Consider the following 9833-nt stretch of genomic DNA (forward strand, 5'->3'; position numbering starts at 1 on the left):
GGGCTACAGTTGACTTGCTAACTTTAGGACTGTGGTTGTCATGAACAGTTTTACACTCAAGTTTCCATCAATGAACAATTTATAACTTCAACAAAACTGACTTCATGTTAAAACTGTTAATGTTATAATCGCGTTGTCTGTTATCACCCGAATGAGGATGGGTTCCCTTTTGAGTTGGGTTCCTCTCGAGGTTTCTTCATGTCGTCTGAGGGAGTTTTTTCTTGCCACTGTCACCACAGGCTTGCCCATTGGGGATAAATTAGGGATAAAATCAGCTCATATTTAAAGTCACTAAAATTCTGTAAAGCTGCTTTGTGACAATGTGTTTATTGTTAAAAGTGCTATAAACTTGTAAAGAGTTCCAGGGGCCACCAGTATATCCTTGTTGTGTGTGATTTACACCACCAGGTTCCCAGAGGCATTCCCACTCTGCATCATTACTGCTCTAGCTGTCCTTCGGGCCTTGGTTCCATTCTTTTCCAGAGTGGGGATTCCTGATTAGATCCTGACCAACCAGGGCACCAATTTTACTTCCTGCCTGCTGCAGCTGTTTTACAAGCAGTTGGGCATCATAGCCATCCAGACCACACCTTACCACCCTCAGATTAACAGACTGGAGGAGAGGTTCAACCAGACACTAAAGAGGATGTTGCAGAAGTTTGTGGATGACCTTGGGAGAGGCTGGGACCACTAGCTGCCTTTCTTACTGTTTACTTATAGGGAGGTGCCACAGGTGTCCACTGGGTTTTCTCCCTTTGAACTTCTGTATGGTTAGGATATTCAGGGGCCCTTTGGACTTGCTCCAAAAGAGCTGGGAAGCATCTGAGCCCTCAGCCAGAGACTGAGCGGTGGTCCAGTTTGTGCTGCGGATGAGAGATTGGTTGGCCCAATACTGGGAGGAGGCTGAGGAGAACCTGAGGGAGGCTCAAAAGAAGCAGAAAACCTGGTATGACCAGTGTGCATGGCATCAGGACTTGCAGCCAAGGCAACAGGTGCTGCCTCTGCTTCTTTCCTCCAGCAACAAGTTGTTGGTTAAGTGGCAGGGTCCTTACGTTATCATCTGATGGATGGGCTCAGTTCCATATGAAGTCCTTCATCCCGACAAGAAAAAGCTCAAGCAGACCTACCCTGTGAACCTGTTGGAATGGAAAGAGCCAGTCAGCCTGGCACTGGAGGTTGCCTGTCTGGTGAAAGTAGAAATGGAGGTGGAAGACACCCCAGGTGTAGCTATAGTGACCTGAAGCTTCCAGCCCTGTGCTGGTTCATCTGACCACTGAGCAGGCTGCCGACCTTCACCAGGTGTTCCAGGAGGTGCCATCCCTCTTCACTGCTAAACCAGGGAGGATCACTCTCATAGAACACTACATCTGACTAAAGGAGGGTCAGCCCATCTGCCAGAGACCATACTGGGTTCCACAGTGGCTGGTGAACAAGCTATGGCAGGAGGTGGATGCCATGCTGAAACAGGGGGTCATCAAGCCATCCAATTCAGAATGATGCAGTCCAGCTGTCATTGTCTTCAAGAAGGATGATTCTTGGAGGATCTACATTGACTTCCCTAAACTTGACACCATCTTGGAGTTTGATGCATGCCCAGGATTGATGACCTGCTAGAGAAAATTGGGTCAGCAGCATACATCATGACCCTTGACCTGTGTAAAGGGTACTGGCAGGTTCCCCTGGAGCCTTCCAGCAGGCCATACACTGCATTTTGCACATCTGCGGGCCTGTTTCAGTTCACAGCAATGCCTTTTGGCCTTCATGGAGCCCTGGCCACCTTTCAGTGGTTGATGGACAGTCCTCCAAGGTTGCGAAGATTGTAGTGCTGCCTACCTCGATGTGGTAATCTTCAGCAACACCTGGGAAGAGCATGTCCTGGGTCCTGGAGAGGATCCAGAGTGCTGGGCTAACTTTTAACATCATGAAGTGTAAGTGGGCTCGACAAGAGACAAGATACCTGGGCTACCAGCTGGGAGGAGGAGTGCGACCACAGGTGGATAAGGTGGAAGCTATCCAGAATTGCCCTTGTCCTCAGACCAAGGAGGTGTGATCCTTTCTGGGACTAGCTGGGTGGTACAGAAGGTTTGTGCCCCAGTTTGCCACAATCACAGCCTCACTCACTGCACTCCCTGCCAAGGATCAAACCTGGTGGCCTGGAGTACCTGGTGTGCTCTTTACTGGTACATCGAAGCCCTGACTTCAACAAGTGGCTGGTGCAGGTGGAAGCGGCTGGTGCTGGTGGATGCATCTGCTGTTGGCCTGGGAGCTTTTCTGGCTTAGGGAGAACCAGGGGACGAACGACCCATCCTGTACTTGAGCCTCAAACTCTTGCTCCAAGAAAGCAGGTACTCAGCGGTGGAAAAGGAAGGTGTGGGCATTAGAAAGCCTTCAGCATTACCTGCTGGGAAGAGCTTGACCTGGAGAGGAACAATCATGCCCTCACCTGGATCAACTCAATGAAGGCTCACAACAGCCGCTTGACACAGTGGTACCTGTCCCTGCAGCCATTCAAATTCACCCTTCAACACAGGTCTGGCAAGTCCAATATAGTGGCAGACTACTTGTCCAGATTGGCAAAGTTTACCAATCTCTGGAAGGAGGGCGATGGTGTGATCTGAGTAGCCTGTCACAAGGTGTGGGACAGGGACACACAGCTGACATGAACCCGTTTCCATTCTCACAATCACCGTTCATCCTGTTTCAATTTTACTGGTCAATTAGTCATTTTAGGTCACCAAGGATGCACACTTGCCTTCCTAAATAACCACTTTACTTGCCATAAAATCAGCTTTGGGTTTTATTCACCACTTCTTTGCTCTACAATTCATCTGCCATCCATGCCTCATTTATTTAAACAGTGTAAACGTCATCGTCATGCTTAAAAAGCCTCATTGGCGGGGCACTCTTGGTACAAATTTTATAGCTTATTTTATTGTGTTGACTTCTTACTGGCTTTTTGGTCAGTGATATTGGGACCTGAATTATGTTCTTTTTTTCATATTTTGTTTATTAGAATTCGGTATACCTGGGTTAAATTATAGATTATGGTGATTTTTCTTTTTTCATGGTTGTAGGAGGCGCCTGGGGCCTATCAAAGGGAGGCTGCCTCCAGGTTAGAGAGTAGTTGCTGGAGAATTACACAGGAGGTAATGTCTGTGGAGAGCCTTTGCCAGTAAAATAAGTACTGTGTAATTTTTTTTGCTTATTTTATAGACTTTGCATTTTTCTTGTGTATATTTTTGTAAAGAAAAAATTTCCACTTATTCCCTGTTGCACTTGGGAAACAAGCACAAGAAACACCATAACTAGAATTATGACTATGCCATTGTTTTGGAAAGGAGAAATTGAACCTCATTATAAACTCCCTTGCTTCTTCAGCATTAGGAGTGATGTTTTCACCAGCATCACCTTCGAGGTTTGCATTCCTCCTCTTACCATTTTCCCAATTACCTTTAGACCACTGCTCTATTTTATTAAGGTGTTGTCTCAACACAGCAATATCTTTCTCTATCCTTCTTTTCCACCTTAGTTCCTGCTCCTTTTTTGCCTTCACATCCAACAACTCCTCAAGCAAAAGTGCAGCAGCACATAGGAGATCCTTTGTTTCAGTGATGTTGCTAGTGGGTACATATTGAAGGATATTATTTACCTGCATGGTCACCTGTTTGATTCTTGTCCCATCAACCCACCTGAGATTCATAGGCTTGTGGGTTTTGACCAGTTCCAGCAATCTATTCAACCAACACCACTTCATCAATTTCAATGATGGGTTCCTCTTCCTCAGGGATACCAGTCTCCAGGTGTACCAGGCTGTTCTCTCGCTCTCTCTCATTGTTCTGTCCACTGCCAAATCTATTTCATCCGCTTCTCTTTCTTCTACTGCTAACCCTACTTCTTGCCTGTCCTTACAAGGCACACTACTTGCCACATCTATCCTTTTCTCAACTTTACTCAATACTCTATTGCTCATCTATGCTATTTCAACTTCAGTCACCTATTTCTTATCACTCGTACGTGGGTCATCAATCCAATTTCAGACATGCTGAACATGCCTTTTTCAAGCCAGGCATCCAAGGTCTTATGACCTACTCCTCTGCCACCTTCCAGTGTTGCTTGTTCATGGCATTCCATCAAGATTTCATAGTTGGATTTCAACCATTTTCTATTGCTTTGACTGCATACTTTGTGGGTTTACACCCATAGCAGGGCTACCAGCAAGGTAACTTCTTTCATGTGTGTATTTTTGGCTACTTTTGAGTTCCAGACTTCCATGACACTAGTTGCTATAATTATCAAAACATCTTAATAATCATGGAAGAATTAATATCCTGATGGCAAGTTATTTTATCTTTTCAGGTCTAATTCCTGTTTTGGCTGTCACTTGCTCTCTATTGCTTCTCTCTGACATAATGCCTGTGTGAGAGGATTCCTGTTGCCTGAGGGATCCGAGTGATGAGACACTCAGTGCTGTTGGACTGCATTTCTCAGCCTGGCATTATAGCATTTAGCAACAAAGCTCTGCTGACTTTGGTCACAGAATTGTATGCTCCAGCTGTGTCGACTCTGCTCTGAGTTGGTCTACCACAGGGATTCCTGTTTCCTGGGTAATTCACTAGCAGGCACATTCCCGTGCATGGTGGTCCATGAGTAAGACAGAAGGGGAAGGCTGTTGGAGCCAGTGTACAGTTCTGATGTTCACGAGTGGTAAATAGGCACTCGCCAGTACACTGGTGGCTTGAACACTGGAAGGAGTTGGCCAATGAGGCAAGTCTGAGTTGGTGCACAGATCAGCTCGCAGTAAGGAAAAGGAAGCATACTCGTCTGAGCACTGACAGGCAAACTGAGCCTCCAATCACCAGAGGAAACCTAATTTACTAACATCCTAGCAGTCCACTGTTTCCATGTTGACTTGTCCATGAAAATTTTATTTATTTATATTATATATGTTTCGACCTCACTCTGACCGTCACTACGGTCTCAAAAAAGGAATGATCACCTTCGTTCTGCCTATCACCGAGACCATATGTCAACAAAGTCATGTCCATGACCTCCGGAAGCAGAACGGCTCACGTTATAAATAGCAGAGATTGCTCCCGGTTCAGTCTCTCACCTTGATCGCCTCATACGAGACCGTAAGTAAGAGACCCGTAAGGTAAGAAATCCTGATTTCTTCACTTCACATTCCACTAATTCGCTACCTGCATGGTACGGGTGCCTTGTGTCCCTGAGAATTGTTGTGGTTTGTGTATTTCTGAGCTACGTGCTTAGCTTAATTTGCCGGTAGGCTGTAAGCTTGTTTTTTTCAGGTATCCTTTTGTTTGTTATATGCACTAGATTACCGGGTAATATGAGTTTGTTACCACTGTATGCCTATACCGCTGTTCGCAGCCGTGGGCTTAGTGCGAGCCCACCAAGTGTGTTCGCACACTGGTGTGGGCCGCCATAATACCAATGTTGTGTTTTTTACTGCTGTTGTCGCAGCCGGAAATCGTGTGAGCCCGTCAGACTGCTGTTACAGGCCATCTAGCTCTATATTTGTTTTGAATTGTCCTATATCGCCACGGTAAGTGGATTTGTTATTTGAGTTTCATACTGTTTTGGTGTGCACCTGCTATTGTGTTGTGCTTGTTTTTTGTTTTTTTTTGTGGTTGTTGTTCACTGGGGTAGCCTGCTAGGTGCATTTGCACGCTGTGCAGACCTTGGCAGTGTTCCCGTGTCACACCCTAGACCACTGTCTGCAGCGGGTGGGGCTAGTATGCGCCCACTAACTGCATTCGTGCGGGCCATCATAATACTGTGTGCTGTGTTTTTTCTGTTTCCATCAGGTGCATCCAGGTGCAGGCCATGACAGTGCTCCTCGATGACACCCTTCTCTGCCATGCCCTATACCCCTGTTCGCAGCTGGTGGGGCTAGTGTGTGCCTGCTAAGTGCATTCGCATTATTGGTGCGGGCCACCATTGTGATCCTGTGGCATACCCTATACCGCTGTTCACAGCCGGTGGGGCTAGTGTGTGCCCATTAAGTGCGTTCACATGCTGGTGCGGGCCACCATAATACCTTGGTGGACTACTCAAGGAGGGCTCCAGACTTCAGACCGCCTAGGCCTCTGTGTGGCTATAATGGCTTCCCACTACTGCAGGATTTGCGGGGACTCAATGAGTTCCAGAGATGGGCACAGGGAGTGTCCAATGTGCCTTGGAGCGGCCCACGTGCTAGAGGACATGGACAACCCCTATAGCATGGCCTGCGACCTCTCCAGGGGGGAAAGACAGCGCCAGGCCAGCCAGGTGGGCGGCCATGTGCGCGAAAGCCAGAGAGAGAGGCAATGCTCCCCTGACCAGCCGTCTCTCTCCAGTAAGCATAAGCACAAACACAAGCATTCACGTGACCGGCAGAGGGAGTCCCCCCACAGGCCTGCCCAAAGAGAGGCGCCCAGACCTGCTAAACGCCCTGCCTCAGCTACGGTGACAGAAAGTGGTAACGCAGAGTCACTCCAGATCTTCTCGGTTCTCCAGGCTCTGTCACAGAGGATGGACAGGCTGGAAGGTCAACAGGGCTTGTCATCTACTTCCCTGCCCCCGGGCCAGGGGGTACCCTCTCATCCAGACCTGAGAGCGATGGTGAGGAGGATGGGCGGGGCAATGTGGATGTGCTATCTGTCTACGCTCCCCACACAGCGATGGACAACACAACAGGTGGGGATGGCCTTGGGGGAGACCTGCATTCTGGCTCTGCAGAACCAACTGACGGCTCCATGGGGACGGAAGAGGCCCTTGTCAGCTCCCTGGTGTCACGGGTGCTGAGCGCTGCCAAGGTCCTGGGCCTTCAGGCGCCTGCACCGGCCCCGGCTCCTTTGGGAGGAGTTTGGGAGGGCATCTCTTGCGCTACCCCACCACCTCCTATACCTGTGGTGGATGATTACGCAGCAATGCTCAAGTCAACATGGGATAAGTCATCGCAACGCCCCCGGTTTCATGCAGGCTGCTGCCAGCTGGCAACAGCTGGTTACCCGGTTGAGACTGGACTGGGGGACAAGCCACCAGTTGAGCCATCAATGGCTGCACTGACGTCCCTGGGCTTTGCCCGCGTATCCCCCAATCCACTTTGCCCTCGTAAGGAATGCGCCAAGACGGACCGCCTGGCCACTCGCTCCTTTAATGCATCGGCACGAGCGGCCTGAATGGGTAATGCTCTAGCCATCACCCTGGCGGCTCTACAGAAGACACTGAGCCCAGACGATCAGGACGCCAGGGCCCTGGTGGACGCAGCTCTTTCTTCCCACTCCCAGCTGACACAAGATGTGGGGGATGCTATGGCCTCTGCAGTGCTGTGCCGCAGACAGGTTTGGCTGGCACAAACCTCCCTGCCAGAAGCCATCAAGCAGGAGCTGCTGAGCCTCCTCGTGGTGCCTGGGCATGTCTTTCACCCAGGATCCCAGGAGTTGCTTGATTGTGCTGAATGCACTGCAGCATCTAGGGAAGATGTCCAGTGTGTGTGCCGTAAGCTGGCTTCAACTGCCAGCCGGGTGCCTATGGGTAGGTATAGGCTGCGGCAGCCCACCCGGCCTCCACCAGCGGGCAATGACCCGGTGGCCCCACAGGACTGGCGATTTCGTGCATCTGATCAAAGTACAGCCCCAAGTCCCTGACCCAGGGAAGAAGAGGACTGCAGCGGGGCACAGGCAGGGGTGCAGGCCACAGCAGTGGTCCTGCATTGGAGTCTTGGGTCGCCCGTCGATTGTCCTTCCCAGTTGTTATGGACCTCCTGGGAGGGGATTGCGCCAGACCCTTGGGTCGTGGCTACGATGGCTCGCGGCTACCGATTGCAATTTCGACGGCGACCCCCTATGTTTTCAGGGGTCAGTGTAACATCCGTAAAAGACCCGGCTTTGATGTCCGTACTCATCAAGGAGGTTCAAGAGTTACTTCTAAAAGAGGCCATCTCAGAAGTGCCGCCCAGCGCACAGCTCACTGGGTTCTACTCCAAGTATTTTATTGTTCCCAAAAAAGACAGCGGTCATCGGCCTGTTCTCGACCTCAGGCCCTTGAACCAATATCTCAAGGTGCTGCCTTTCAAGATGGTCCACACAAGAGTAGTGATGCAGTCCATCCGGCAGGTGGAGTGGTTCACGTCTCTGGACCTAAAGGACGCGTATTTCCACGTCCCAATCTGCCCAGAACACAGGTCCTTCCTGCGCTTCGCCTTCCAGGGGAGGGTGTTCCAGGTCCTTCCTTTTGGCCTTTCCCTGGCCCCAAGGGTTTTTACTCATGTGGTGTCAGCCATGCTGTTCCCCCTCCAGGCTCAAGGTCTAAAAATCCTACCCTACCTGGACGACTGGCTCATCTGCGCCCCCTCTCGATAGCAGGTAGTGCGCAACACAGACACAGTTCTGGCCCACATCCAGTCCTTGGGCTTCACTGTCAACTACAAGAAGAGCAACCTGCAACCCCGCCAACAGGTGGAATTCCTTGGCATCTTCCTCGACTCAGTTGGCATGATGGCATCTCTCACTCCACAGAGAGTGGACAGCTTTATCGAAATGCTGAAGTATTTCCACTTGGGCAGTCTTGTTACAGCTCACAGAGTCCAGAAGCTGCTGGGTTTGATGGCTGCAGCAGCAGCAGTAATTCCTCTTGGCCTGCTGAGGACACACCCCCTGTAGTGCTGGTTCAATGCTTTCCATTTCCATCCGAAAGATGACAGGCAGGTGAGGCTGCATGTGTCTCGGGCTTGCATCCAAGCTCTACGTCCTTGGAGGGACCGGGAGTTCCTGCTCCGAGGTGTCCCACTGGGGGGCCTTCCCCACAGGAGACAGGTCATCTCGATGGACGCGTCCCTGACAGGCTGGGGAGCTGTCTGGGAAGGACGGTCAGGAAGGGGCATATGACAACCCCCGTGGATGTTGGAGCACATAAACATCCTCAAACTGAAGGCAATCCATCTCGCTCTTCAAAGATTCCTTCTGGTGTTGCAATACCAACATGTTCTTGCGAGAACAGACAGCACCTCGGCTGTGTATCATGTGAATCACCAAGGGGGCACGAGGCCCCAGCAGTGCCTCCAGGTGGCGGAGGAGTTGCTGACATGGGCACGGCCACGACTCTCTTCACTGAGGGCAGTGCACATCCCGAGTGTGGAAAACAGAGCGGCCAACATTCTCTCCAGGACGGGGCCACTCCCGGGAGAATGGAGACTGAACACGGATGTCATCAGCCAGATCTGAATGCGGTACGGTGTTGCACAAGTGGATTTCTTTGTATCACTGCCTGGAATGGTACTCCCTCATGGGGCAGGGGGGCAGTCTGGGCCTGGATGCTCTGTCACAAGAATGGCCAACAAGCTTGCTGTACGCTTTTCCTCCACTCCCTCTCATAGCTCAGGTCCTCCGGAGGATCGGAGAGGGCCAACACTCAGTCCTGCTGGTTGTTCCATGGTGGCCATTGAGGCCTTGGTTCCCTGACCTGCTCCGGCTGCTGCAGGGTCAGCCATGGCAGTTACCATGGAGAGCGGATCTTCTGTCACAGGCGGACGGACGGATCTGGTATCCGAACCCAGGTGCCCTACATCTATGGGTTTGGCCCCTGCAGAGTCCATCGCTGAGCGGCTAGACAAGTCTGTTCAAGAGACACTCAATAACACCAGGGCTCCATCTACTAGAGCTTGCTATACACTCAGATGGAGGATCTTTTCAGATTGGTGTGCCGGCATGGGTCTTGAGCCAGCAGCTTGCCCTGTGTCACGTTTTACACTTCTTGCAGTCCCATTTGGATCAAGGCAGGGCAGTCAATACAATAAAGGTTTATGCTTTGGCCATTTCAGCCTTTCACCAGGG

The sequence above is a fragment of the Neoarius graeffei genome, chromosome 28 (genome assembly GCF_027579695.1).
Source record: "Neoarius graeffei isolate fNeoGra1 chromosome 28, fNeoGra1.pri, whole genome shotgun sequence".
NCBI lineage: Eukaryota > Metazoa > Chordata > Actinopteri > Siluriformes > Ariidae > Neoarius > Neoarius graeffei.